The sequence below is a fragment of the Schistocerca piceifrons genome, chromosome 4 (assembly GCF_021461385.2).
Source record: "Schistocerca piceifrons isolate TAMUIC-IGC-003096 chromosome 4, iqSchPice1.1, whole genome shotgun sequence".
Lineage (NCBI taxonomy): Eukaryota > Metazoa > Arthropoda > Insecta > Orthoptera > Acrididae > Schistocerca > Schistocerca piceifrons.
Genome location: NC_060141.1, coordinates 699,131,120 through 699,144,995, shown reverse-complemented (window position 1 = coordinate 699,144,995; position 13,876 = coordinate 699,131,120). Strand labels below are relative to the sequence as shown.

The 13,876-nt window shown below is 41.2% G+C and overlaps 1 pseudogene; it reads left to right on the top strand.

The window, feature by feature from the left end:
* Nucleotides 1-2,096: 2,096 nt before the first annotated feature.
* On the top strand, nucleotides 2,097-2,214 carry LOC124796538 (annotated as a pseudogene).
* Nucleotides 2,215-13,876: the final 11,662 nt, after the last annotated feature.

Sequence of the window (13,876 nt, the reverse complement as noted above, 5' to 3'; positions counted from 1 at the left end):
TATAAATGTGGTATTAGCGGTACAATAGTTGATGGGAGGGAGTGTGTGAGTGGGTGACATGTAGCAGAACAGCAGGTTATGTGCCGAACATTACGTTAATTTGCATAATTTTTATGTAAAACGCAGTACAATAGTTTAAGTGTGTGTGTGACAAAGGAGAATGTGTCAGAAATGGCGTTGAAAAGCATGTGAAATTCGAAATGAGTACCAGAAAATGATGAGAGGGCATAATTGATTACTTAATTTAGTATCAAAGGCGGTAGAATATTTTAAGGAAATAGGGGTGACATGGAAAACCAGTTAATAGAACAATAGGTTAAGTGCCAACAGGGGCCCAAACATTAAGACACCAAGAGTGCACTACTGAACATTGGGTTATGCAGCATGTTCGTCCCAAGTAATTGCTTCTTCCAAGACCTACATGTTTCCAAATAACAGAGAATGATGAGCAAGAGAAATCCAACCCCCAAAAAACTAAATTTTTTATAAATAAACAATATAACCTTGAACTTCCGGTTATGAAGTCCTTCGTCTCCACCAATTTCCATACATTCGATACAATGCGTTGAATTCCTTATATTGCTTAAATAAACAATATGCCACACAATGTCTAAATTGTTTAAACAATATTCCAGAGACTACAGTCGAATACCCTCCAAATGATCGATCAACTGAGTCTTTTTCCGGCCAGTTTCTATCAAGAGGTGGCGGTCGGACGACTTAGGGTAGTGGAGGTACCTTCTCCTCCCCGCCATTTTCTTAGTGGTAGTAGAAATACACTAAAATTCAAACTTTCCACCAGCTCCCAGGATGAGGTGACTTAGGTTACTGGAGGTAGTCTAAGTGCCCTTTCTTTCCTGCCATTTTAGGGTGTGGTGCATTGTCCTGATGGTACTAGAACTCCCCGCCATTTTTCTGTGGGAGGGGAGGGGTTAGTGGACGTAGCCCAAGTGACATATCTTCCCGCGATTTTCTTAGACTAATAGAGATAACTGTGGTGTGTTGCAGTATCCTGTTGGAATTTGCACTTCCCGACATTTTGCTGACGGATGGGGCGGAGGGACGTGACACTTTCCCGCCAAAATTCAAACTTCCGCCAGGGGCGGTGAGGCAGGGTGTGTGGCAGTCTCGTTATCAGTGACGACACGGACGTCATCTAGGGTGACGTCAACGCCGCCATCTTGGATAACGGTACTTTGAGGCAACGTCCTTGTCTGGGGGACCTACTTTGTGCCGATGTCCTAGTCTGCGGTGACATACTTTGGGGCGACGTCCACCTACTTCTTCCCTGTGTTAAAAGAAACTTTATTTTCTTTTTTCTTTTGTGTATTTATTTTTTTACGATAAACTTCAAGAAATTCATCTGCAGATTCTTTTGCATGTACTCGAGCAAACCTTTCCAACAAAACACATCGTATTACTGACTGAAATCCACAACTGTCTAGACCTCCGCTAAAGCTGGAATGTTTGTAACTGATGATGCAACACTTTTTATGCAACAACGAATTAAAGAAATAGAAAATGCTTTCAAAATCTACTGGTTGAGTGGCATAGTCTTAAATTAACGGTTTAATACTATAAGTCGAGTATAATTGTTAGAAAGATTGTATATGATTTGAGGCAGCGTAAATCTCAGTCCCAGTTTACTCAGGCTATATTTAGTCAACTTTAGGGAACGAGAGCTTTTAGCTGCTTCTAACAATCATTACAAATAATTTCAGACATTTCTGGAACTTTCTGAACATCACCACCACATAATAGGGACAGAAAAAACTGTTATGTTTAATACTTTTTCGCTATTCAGGAAGTAAAACTACAGCCATGAGGTTTTAATTTATTACTTCTTAGCTACTACAGCAATTCGCATCACGTTCTAAACGAAATGTCCACATACACAACTGATTGTACCTGCAAAATTATATAATTTTACAATAACCAGTCCATGAGATACGACATCATATACGGTGAGCTGTTTATTTTCAAAAATTGTCATGTAGAAATACATAAAGAGGTTATCACTTTTTGGGTGTATCAATTTTGCTTTTTACTTTTTCATAATTGTATTGATCAATAACCCGAAAGTAATAAAACTTAACGGCAACGGCCTTGCCGCAGTGGATACACCGGTTCCCGTCAGATCACCGAAGTTAAGCGATGTCGGCCGTGACCGGCACTTGGATGAGTGACCATCCGGGCCGCCATGCGCTGTTGCCATTTTTCGGGGTGCACTCAGCCTCGTGATGGTAATTGAGGAGCTAGTCGTCCGAATAGTAGCGGCTACGGTCAAAGAAAACCATCGTAACGATCGGGAGAGCAGTGTGCTGACCACTCGCCCCTCCTATCCGCATCCTGAGCTGAGGATGACACGGCAACCGGATGGTCCCGATGGGCCACTTGTGGCCTGATGACGGAGAGCACAAAAAAAGAAAGAAATTAACTAAAATAAGATAAAACTGGAACCATTAGGGTTTCGTGTCTTCAACCATAAAGGTTTTACTCACTTAACGTCAAATATTCAGCGCACTAACTAGTAAGTAATAAGTATAGATAGGAGTTTGATTGTTTAATTAATTGCGGATGGAACTTGGATTGGAGGCGGGGGATGGGTGAATACTTGTCACACAGCTAGCACTAAAACTGTTTCCGTCATTTACAGTCTGTAAAATGTAAGTCTTCTAAAATGACATATGCTAAGCCAAGGGTGCTCTCAGCAGCCTGAGCCAACAAGGAATAATCGACATAAATATGCGTATTCACGCAATATAAAAGGGCGTTCAATATGTATTTTTATACAGGATTATGTTCGGTTGAAAAAAAAAAAAAACGCGAAATTTGTCGTGGGACATCGTCTAATATTCCCGCTTCAGCTCCTATAGTTTCATGAAGATCCGGAGCTGAAGCGGCGCCCTACGTACCCTTCAAAATGACGTCTGTAATGGAAGTGCGTTCCAAGCAGAGAGTTGACATTGAGTTTCTTTTGCTGGAATAAACCAGAGCATCGCAAATATTCATAGGCACTTGCGTAATGCCCACGGTGACCTCTCTGCGAACATCAGCAGAGTGAGTCGTTATGCGAGGAATCTGTCCCCACCGCAAATCTGTTCAATCAGCAGCGTGCGGGCCAGCCGCACAGAGTGGAGGTACCTCCAAACCTAACTAACCTAAGGACATCACACACATCCATGCCCGAGGCAGGATCCGAACCTGCGATCGTAGCGGTAGCACGGTTCCAGACTGCAGCGCCTAGAACCGCTTGGCCACTTCGGCCGGCGATCGACGTATCACAAACATCTCGTTGCACTACTGAATGTCTCTGTTGGCAGCGCTAACACACTTGTCCACCAGTTGGGGTACACGGTAGCGTGTGTCCGCAGAGTTTCTAACAGCCTAACAGAAGACCGTAAAGAGGAAGGAAGAAAAAATCAAATGTGTGTGAAATCTTACGGGACTTAACTGCTAAGTTCATCAGTCCCTAAGCTTACACACTACTTAACCTAAAGTATCCTAAGGACAAACACACACACCCATGCCCAAGGGAGGACTCGAACCTCCGCCGGGACCAGCCGCATAGTCCATGACTGCAGCGCCTAAGACCGCTCGGCTAATCCCGCGCGGCAAGAGGAAGGTAGAATCATGCGTGCGGAATAGCTTGCGTCTTATGGGGCTGACAGTGACAATTTTTGTACACGATGGAAAGGTTACTGGTGCAACAAGGCGAACGCTCCGACCATGCTGACGTACAGGCCCTCAGAGTAAGGTGGTCGCTTTGAACGGAGGAATGTTGAAAAATAGAGTTTTGTAGCCGGAAGAGTGGGGAACAATACTGAGTACTGGATCGTGAATAAATCCAACTTTGTTTCAGAAAAAAATATGTTGCTTTCTTTCAAAAAATGGCTCTGAGCACTATGGGACTTAACTTCTGAGGTCATCAATTCCCTAGAACTTAGAACTACTTAAACCTAACTAACCTAAGGACATCACACACACCCACGGCCGAGACAGGATTCGAACCTGCAACCGTAGCCGTCTCGCGGTTCCTGACTGTAGCGCCTAGAACCGCTCGGCCATCCCGGCCGGCTTGCTTTCTTTACTGAACACCACTCGTATTTTGAAGGTGTAATTATTTATTATCAATAAATAACTGCATGTGTGATGACTGCTTATGAAAAAATGGTTCAAATGGCTCTGAGCACTATGGGACACAACTGCTGAGGTCATTAGTCCCCTAGAACTTAGAACTAGTTAAACCTAACTAACCTAAGGACATCACAAATATCCATGCCCGAGGCAGGATTCGAACCTGCGACCGTAGCGGTCTTACGGTTCCAGACTACAGCGCTTTTAACCGTACGGCCACTTCGGCCGGCGACTGCTTATGACAGTACAGTTCTGTGGGAATGCTATGCAAACTGTTTATAATGAAGACATTTTGTGGTAAAGAGAATTCGTGATAACTACTCATCAATCAGATTAATGTATTGTAAATATGACCCGAATAAAGCTTTGTTTGCTGGAGTGAAGCTTGTTTACGTCTGCTGTCTTTCCGTAATGAAACACATCCAGAAACGTCATTCACACTCTAGCTTTGGATGAGAGACGAGCTTCACATGGAAGAAATGTTAAAAGACTGATCCCCAAGCCTGGAGTCACAAGCTGCGAAATAACAAGTATTGTTTGAAATGGCCCTGAAGTGCTAAGTACCATAAGGTTCGCAGTAAATGTCGCAGTGGAAATCTATTAATGACTTACGAATATAGGTATTGTAGTAACTTTTACATATATGCATAATTTTATGTGAATGTAAATCTTCCTAGCTTTTACTATTGATGGATGTCTCCCAGGTTTCTAGTTGTGTGGCAGTATTTAGATACTGCAACGTATCCTAGAACGTCGACACATCTTCGGGAAAAGTGACGAATTATGGTTAATGTCCCTACGAGAGCTGCGGCCGCTCTCTCTGGATGGGCGTTGACGTCAATGTGTTACGCACCCATAGGAAAATGGAGGGGTAGCCCGCCGTAGTCCATAAATTCACAAATTCGCAATAACTTTTTCCCTAGAAATCACTAGCATGGCACTCATCGAAATGTCGCGTTATGCTGCCACCTGACTCAAAAGCCGAGAGCTTCTCGTCAAAGTTTGCTTTGCCACTTTTAAATACAGAGGGTGCGAAAAAACAACGTATACAAAATTTTATTCTCTTTAGAGGCGACAAAAGGGAACACATTTTTATGAGACTGAAATGACACAGGTGCAACGTTCCATTCCGATGGGGCTTTGAATATTGTTCTAGAGATGTTGCTGAAAACGTCGTCCGTTTATGTTATCACAGCCGGCGTTTGACGTACGAGACACCGACAGACACTCGAGGAAAACTGTAGCTACATACGTTATTCATGCATTCATGTGAACGGACGACATTTTCAGCAACATCTCTAAAACAATAGTCAGAAAATGGCTGTCTTAGCGCCGTCCCTGAACTCCACTACCATCAAAACCATCACGGCCTCTAACCGGAATAAAAATGGTTCAAATGGCTCTGAGCACTATGGGACTTAACTGCTGAGGTCATCAGTCCCATAGAACTTAGAACTGCTTAAACCTAACCTAAGGGCATAACACACATCCATGCCCGAGGCAGGATTCGAACCTGCGATCGTAGCGGTCGCGCGGCTCTAGACTGTAGCGCCTAGAACCGCTCGACCATCCCGGCCGGCCTCTAACCGGAATCGGTGCACCTTGTTGTCACTTTAAAAAATAGTGAAACACACTGAAATGTTGTATAAGTATTATTTTTACGACCTGTATCTGGCGACAAGGACTGATAAGACTCTGGTGTGATCGGTGATACCGAAAACATCAGTTATAACTTTTTTATAGAGTACGAACCTCGTAAATTTCTGTCAAACAGTATAACTGAGTATTTAAGAAATCGGCAATGGGTTACGAGTCACTCCCGGAATACGACGAGTAGAAAGTTGTAATTATCGCCTAGTACAAATAAGGTTTCTTAGTCAGTTTGTTCATTCGTAGGGACATGCCTACAGTCATGATGCAAATGGGTATCACCACGCCGCAGTACCGCAGAAAGTCCCTAGAGGAATCGAAACAAAACGGCGGAGCTAAGTCGCGTATCGTGCGGTAATTCGAATTCGGCAGCAATGGAAATCTTGCAGCACTTCATGCCAAGTCGGACGAAATCTTTATCCATCTCCACAGGCGTGTAACAGCTGCCACGGAGAAATGATTGTTAGTACAGGACACTTCACTTTACCAACTGCCTTCGCCATGTAGTTTTGGTGCCACTACCGGCTTGCCACGATACACTAAGCGGTTTCCATGACTGTAGACATGCACTTGCGAGGGCGTGCTGAAAATTGATGCCTACGATTTTTTTTCTTGTGTCCTCAATCTCAGTTAAGATATCACATGTCATGCATATTAATCGGTCGGCTTCTCCGCTTCGCTGACGGAAGCTGCAACCTTCTGCCCTTAGTGGGCTCCGAATTGTGACATGTCACATGGCAGTGTGTAACGTAACTACAGTATGAGCCAATGCGTGAAAAAGAGTGTGCTGTAATCGAGTTTGTACCTCCAGATAGAATCCGTAGAAGATTCAAAGCTGCGTACAGTGATGATTTTATTGACTTCAGCATGTGCGACGTTGGATTGTCCGTGCTCGTAATGAAGGAAATGATGCCACTAACCTCAGCTTGTGTGACAGAGCGGCAAACGAAGAGACTCATTTTAACTGCGTTGATCAGATCACGACATAAAAATCGGGTAACACAGACACAACTCTCAGGTAAATGTGACATATGACGAGAACGCGTACAGGCCATCATTGGAGAACTCCACTACAGAAAACTGTGTGCACGGTGGGTGACTCATATGCTCACTCCTGACGTGAAACAGACAGAAATGGGCACCTATTAACAAATTTCCTTTGCGTTTTGTGAATGGGGGTGGTGGGTTCCTTAAAAAAATTTCTGAAAGGTGATGGAAAATTGAGTTTACCATTTTGACCCAGAAACCAAGAGTGCACAAATTGAGTTCCGCCACAAAGTACCATCGACAGCAAAAATTTTGAGTACCATGCCATCAGCAGGCAAAATCACGCTTACATTGTTCTGGGTGGGATATCCATGGTGTGGTGCATTTGGAATTAGCCTTAAGACACCGCCTTAAACTCCGTAAGATACTGCGACCCGTCAGAAAATTTAAAGCGTAACTTCGAAGAGTTCATCCAAAAATGGAGCACCCTCTCTTTCAACATAACATTGCCGGATCACACACGAGCGCTGCGACAGTTGCAACAATCCGACGCCGGCCGCCGTGGCCGAGCGGTTCTAGTCGCTACAGTCTGGAACTGCGCGACCGCTAGGGTCGCAGCTTCGAATCCTGCCTCGGGCATGGATGTGTGTGATGTCCTTAGGTTAGTTAGGTTTAAGTAGTTCTAAGTTCTAGGGGACTGATGACCTCAGCTGTTAAGTCCCATAGTGCTCAGAGCCATTTCAACCATTTTTTGAACAATCCGACGCATTGGATTCGTCATCATCAACCGACTTAGCCCCATCCGATTTTTGTCTATTTCCAAAACTTACAGACACGTATGAGGAGTTTCTTTGTACAATGTTGATAAAGTTTGTTTCATTTGAAAACCTTTATGAGTTTTCACATAAAAATTCCGAGGCACTACCATTCAGTACGTAGTTCAAACAAACAATTATAACCAACATAGGTTTAATATTTCGTTGTCATAAATAAAGTTTTCGGACTACCTTTCGAATTCACGCTCGCAGTAAACAACAAAGAGTATATCTATTTTAATACGATTCTCAAATTTAGTTACTTCTTGATAATGTGTGCGTGTGAGAGATTAATTCTATTTTTCAACTTTTCTTTATTCGTGATTTATTTTTGTCTTTCAAACCCATTATTTGCGTAAAATTTCTGTTATGTCTTACATTTATCGGGCACGTCTTAGTTGTAAACAAGATAGGCAGATCAGTTGACCATTCTGTCCAACTACATATTTTATTTTCTAAGCAACAATGTTTTGAGTGACTGATTCGACTTTTTGTTCATGTCCGCCTTACGAAGTAAATGACATAGAATCGCACGTACAACAGCAACAAAACTGTTTAATTTTTATTTCTTTTAATTTTTAGAATAAACTAAGTCACTGATGAGCTACACCGTGAAAGTCAAGTACGAATAGGGCATCGACTAACAAAGGATAAAAAAAGCTGAAGTGCAATGTGTGTTATTTCCATCCACACGAACAATTCAACGTACCTTGTGTAGAGAACCACTGTTCGCAACGGTTGTTGGTCTCTAAAGCTTGTTGTGAGAACACCTAAATTAGTGTAAACGTACTGGACTGTACCCACGCCATTCTGTCGCTCTTCCTGCGCTAGCAAAACTGCTTCACCAGGAATATATAGCATTGGCACTCGGCCATAACATTATCTATCCTATCCTCCTTTATGTTTCTCAGCTCCTCGTGCCATCGTCTTCAAGTGTAAGGAAACATCCTTTTCTCAATTCCTGAAATAGATCCTAAAAGCGTTGACAATCCGAGTAAAGCAGCATTTATAAGGGACAAACCGAAAATGACAAAGAACAAGTTTAATGAAATATCAACTTATGACGTGAACCGGGAGAACACTCGATAAGTATTAAACCGTTTCTCTTTAAGGCAACCCTTCCTCTTTTCGTGTCTGCAGGACTGTTTGTATGTAAGAGCAGTCTGTGTAAATTATGATATTATTGAACAAGATAATATGTATGTATATATCGTTATCTGCTAATGGTCATACACAATGCACAGCCTACATTAAACCTTAACAAAAATTCATTCATGATAAATTAACGTCTCAGGGCGTCTTTATTGTATTTAACAGTGTTATATGATAATTAGTAGAAATATGAGACTTCTGCAATACACGACGTCTTTCTGTCTGACAATGACCTTGAGTTGCAAGAGGCACCTCCGCAGTACCATTTGCCATCGAGGAGAAAGTTGTAAGTGGTCAACAGGAACTATTTTGGTCGACTTCACATGAAATATCGCTTGTGAAGCTTAGTACGCACTGTGATGCTTTGTTGGTCGTCGCAGTTCACTGTCGTGGACTATTTATGACAGAATTTTTCGCCGTCCGACTCCTAGGATCGCGTCCACATCTAGATGTTTGGTCCTAGGAATCCAAAAGCTGAAAGCTGAGTCATTTGCTGCGCTGCTGAAAGAACGTACTGTTTGTAAACAAAACCTTGTTGCAGAAAAATGGTTCAAATGGCTCTGAGCACTATGGGACTTAACATCTCAGGTCATCAGTCCCCTGGAACTTAGAACTACTTGAACCTAACTAACCTAAAGACATCACACACATCCATGCCCGAGGCAGGATTCGAACCTGCGACCGTAGCGGTCGCAAATTCCAGACTGAAGCGCCTAGAACCGCTCAGCCACCAGCGGCCGGCCTTGTTGCAGAAGTACTTTTTCTGAAAACATATTATATGAAGCATAAAAACACGGGTACTTTGGATTCATATGTTGTTTTTTGCCATTCAGTTATTTTCAAATGATTGCACGGAAACTATTGGTTAAAATTAATTGATTATTTCAAATTGTAAATCTCAGATCACTGCCTGGCGATGAGGTGGTTATCTTCCATTTATTAGTCATGATTATTATGATACTTTGAATTTACTAACTCGCAAGCTGAGTAACTGTTCGAAGAATTTGCAGTGAATTAAGAGTGCAAATTTCAACTTGTAATCTCAGGTAAGCAGAAATTGGCTGTCTTTAATTGTCGTCATATTTCGAAATACGTCCTTCAACCATTTGTAGAAGTATTTTGAAATCTTCTGTACTCATCTGCAAGAAATTTGTGAAACCCATTCAAAAAGATCGTGCCTATACCATTATGATCTTTAAAACGACCAAATCTCTTTCTCGTCATTATGCTTTTACTAGTCTACTTTATAATTCGGAAGTGTCGAAACAAATATCTTTCTCCTCACCATGCAGAGAATTATATTTGGCCCAAAGAAAGCAGAAAGCTGGAAGTTGAGTCATCATCCGAGCTCCTTAAAATTTTCTTTATACAAACGGAGAAAAGATGCATCCCATGCTGCGTTTTACTCTAAGCACAAATAATAGGAAACCACGGGTTTTATCCTTCGTGTTGTTTTCACTATGCAATTGTTCTGAAACGACTGCCATCGGTTGGGTTTCACTTAGGCGACTTGCATAATCCTAATCAGTTATCCAACCGGGGAAAGGTGAAATACTGTGTATCGTGGAATCCGAGCCACGTTTCGTTTCTGGCGATTCTTCATATCATTGAGAGGTCAACGCTAGGTTAAAAAGCAGAGCGGAAAAAAGCGACCCAACCGGCTTACAATCCTACAACCTTCCGGCCTCTAGTCAAACTTCTACAACAAGAACATTACACCGGAGACGAATTTGGTCATGCTTTTTGTTGCCTTGGGGCATTGCTCTTCGGTCGAGTTGTCTCTGCCGTTCGCAACATGGCAGTCGTATGGTTTGCACAACTAAAATCATAATTGAGACAAGTTGTACTCAATATTAATCAGATATACAAAAAACCTTCCTCGCAAATCAGCGTGTTTATCAGTGGAAACCGGATCAAAATCCCAGCAGGATTTCTTGAGACTGACTTGTTTATACAGTAAGACGCAAGGAGGCGATTTGAATTTATATATAGAGAAATTCTTGTATTTCCTTTGAAGTACGAAGAAGGTGGTGTTGAGGTATGAGGGTGCTTTTCGTGGTTCTTGTGTAATCCGCTTATTGAGCTTAAGGAAACGCTATACGTAGAAGGATATGAACATATATTGTATGCTTGTGTACCGCTTACACTAGAGATACAGTCCCGAAATTATGACTGTTTCTATGAGCATGACAATGCATCCTCTCACAAGGCAGCATCTGTTAAAGCAATGGTTTTTGGATAAAAGAGTTACTGAAATGGATTGGCCTGCTAGATCCCTGCGTGATCCCGCTGGAACGCCTTAAACCGTCGACTTTGCTCCAGATCCTAATGCTCAACGCCACTGCCTTCTCTGTTTTTGGCACTTCTAGAGGAATAGGACGCCGTTCCGCCGCAGGCATTCATATACCTAAGCACACATTTACACACCTACATTTGAATACATTGTGTATGTTGATATATTGTAATTTCTATAAATGTTTGGTCTCTGGAAAGCGATGTTTGTTGTGTGTTTAACAATATTGTGTCTAATAAATATCCTGAACAATGCGCACGTAATAAATCCTGTTCTACCATTCCCATGTTGCTTCGCAGGACAATAAACTCTACAACCCACCTCTTGAGCCTACGTCAACAAAACTGACATGAATATCACCTCTGGACTTTTATCATTACTAGTGTACATTGCAGACCATTACATGCACATGACCTGACAGTCTAAACAGTTGAAAGAAACCAGTGGATGACTCGGGCTCCCTTGACCTCTCTCATAAACACGGTACACCATCAGCAGTTGTTTACTTTACTACCTCTCTTGGATATTACGCAACTTCTATCTTCGTCGTCTCTCACAGTTGTTAATAGTGACTACCTGCATTCAACAACATAGATACTGTTTGCCTTTCTCTTGCGACTTCACAAAAGAATTCGGTGGAGCCTTTAGAACTGTGATTATCCTATTTCCCTTATATTTGTTATCGAAGTGAGCCCAGACGTACCACGTAGTGCATGTTATAGCTTGTCGTAGATAATTTTAGGTAGAGGAAACATTCATTTATGTGGTTCAGTGTATTGGAAGCTATTAATTAAAAATATATTTTCTTTATTTGACATGTTAAGAAAACACAACTTTTACTTGAAAAAGGGCCTATACTAACTGTTCTGAAAATTTCAATATTTCAATGATGTTGCATTCCAATAACTTTGAGATCGATACCCATTACGCAGGACTATCTCAAGTTACCTTCCAAGTTTCATTCATTCCACACAGTGAGGCAGGAGTGAGTGAATGAGTGTCTTTTTATAGGTTTCCCCCTCAATGTGTGACAGCCATTTTAACCATTTCCTCCACATTCGTTTCTTCTAATATGTGTAAGCTTCCGACATACATGTGAGATAGACACACGCTACTCAGGACGTTGGTATCACGTTTTTTCATGCAAGATTCATCAATTTCGTTTAGTAAATTCAAACACCTTTTACCTCAATAAAACACGTCTTAAGTTCCAGACGTATTCCGTGCTTTCGGCCGAAAAAGTGGCGATTTTCACAGCTCTCCAAAGTTCGCCACCCTGTCTGTTGAACTTTCATTCAATACATCTATTAAAAATTGTAGCTGCTGATTATTAAATCGTTGGAAGACCCATTTAGGATAACTGTTAATAATATTAACAGTAGTAAAATATTTTACCTTACTTTGGTCGTAAGACGGCATACAAAACAAGCAATTACACTTCACTGATATTTATATTTTTTGTTTACGCTTACAGTTGTTACTTATTGAATGATATTGTGACCATTTCAGATCATGACTCTGGATATATCTCAAAATAAAATCTTCCCTCTTCCAGCTGTGTGTACGCAACTTTCTGTGACATTTTTTCAAAGTGTAATTGGTCAATTTGAGTCTTCGATACAAGTTTGTGTAAGAGTATGCGTTTGATACGTCGTGGTGATAAGGTGAAAAAGAATGAATCGTAGCGCCTGCCACCTAGCGGCTGTAAGTGTTATTAATGTTTTGCCTATCCTCAAATTAGTAGTTTAAAGTATAATTTATTTTACAAATGTCCAGCGTCAAACAACATACAGTATGCAATACATGACTTTAACAGATAGGCTCTACCTGGTAGTTCGTGTATTTCTGTAAATGTCAAACTTGTTTGAATTCATTCCCCATCATTCTCGTGTGCTAGCGTGAAGGGAAGCAGATTGTTGATAGACAGATACCCTAAGAACAATAGGCGAACTGTACCCAACGAAAACAAACACAACAGTTTAGAATTGTGCCAAGCTCTGTAGAGACTGAATTAACAAACAATCATTTGCACCATCGTTTCTTTTCGATCTGTTCTGCAATAGATGAATCGACCAGCACGGCAGAGTATTCGTAGGAGGACAATTACACCTAGCCACTGCATATATTCCGAAGCAGTAATGCGCAATTTCAGTCGTCTTTTAATAAAGTAATTCCACCAGATATTGATTGTTTAGTTTTCTTAGTCGGCAATAGTAACAGGTGTCCCCACAACTTTTAATAATTCTTATGAACTTCGTCGTTCTCTTTTTACCCTATGTTGTTACCTGGCTTTATTTTGAAATATTTTAAGCCACTTTTAGTCATTTACCACATGTTTTGTTTGCTGACTAATGCCTGTATGCAGCTCTTAGACAGTGGGAAAATACACATAAAGGTCCCGCTTACTGCATCAACACAAATATATTAGATGTATGATTACATCATTTCTATCCATACCATACAACCTCGCGTCGATAAGGGTTATTACTCCGACAGGTCTATTTACTAACCAACTTAATTCGCTTTAATTGTTGCTCCTTTTGAAGAAAACTGAATGTGAAGAATACCGAATATTAAGGACAGGAACGTGAAACGCTTATATTAATAACGAAAAGTTATTGTTTCAGTATTAATAACGAAAATTTACTGTTACAAGAGAGAAAAAATCTATTTCAAGTAAGATAACTATTATTACACTCACTTAAATTAATGTGGACGTTTTGTCTACTATCACTTTGCTAATTTTTTCTGTTTACTTTCGTAATAACATGAAGTCTTGCGTCTCAACGTGTTCTTCAATGGTATGAGGAACTGAATTACTAGTCGTCTGCTCACATCTCTT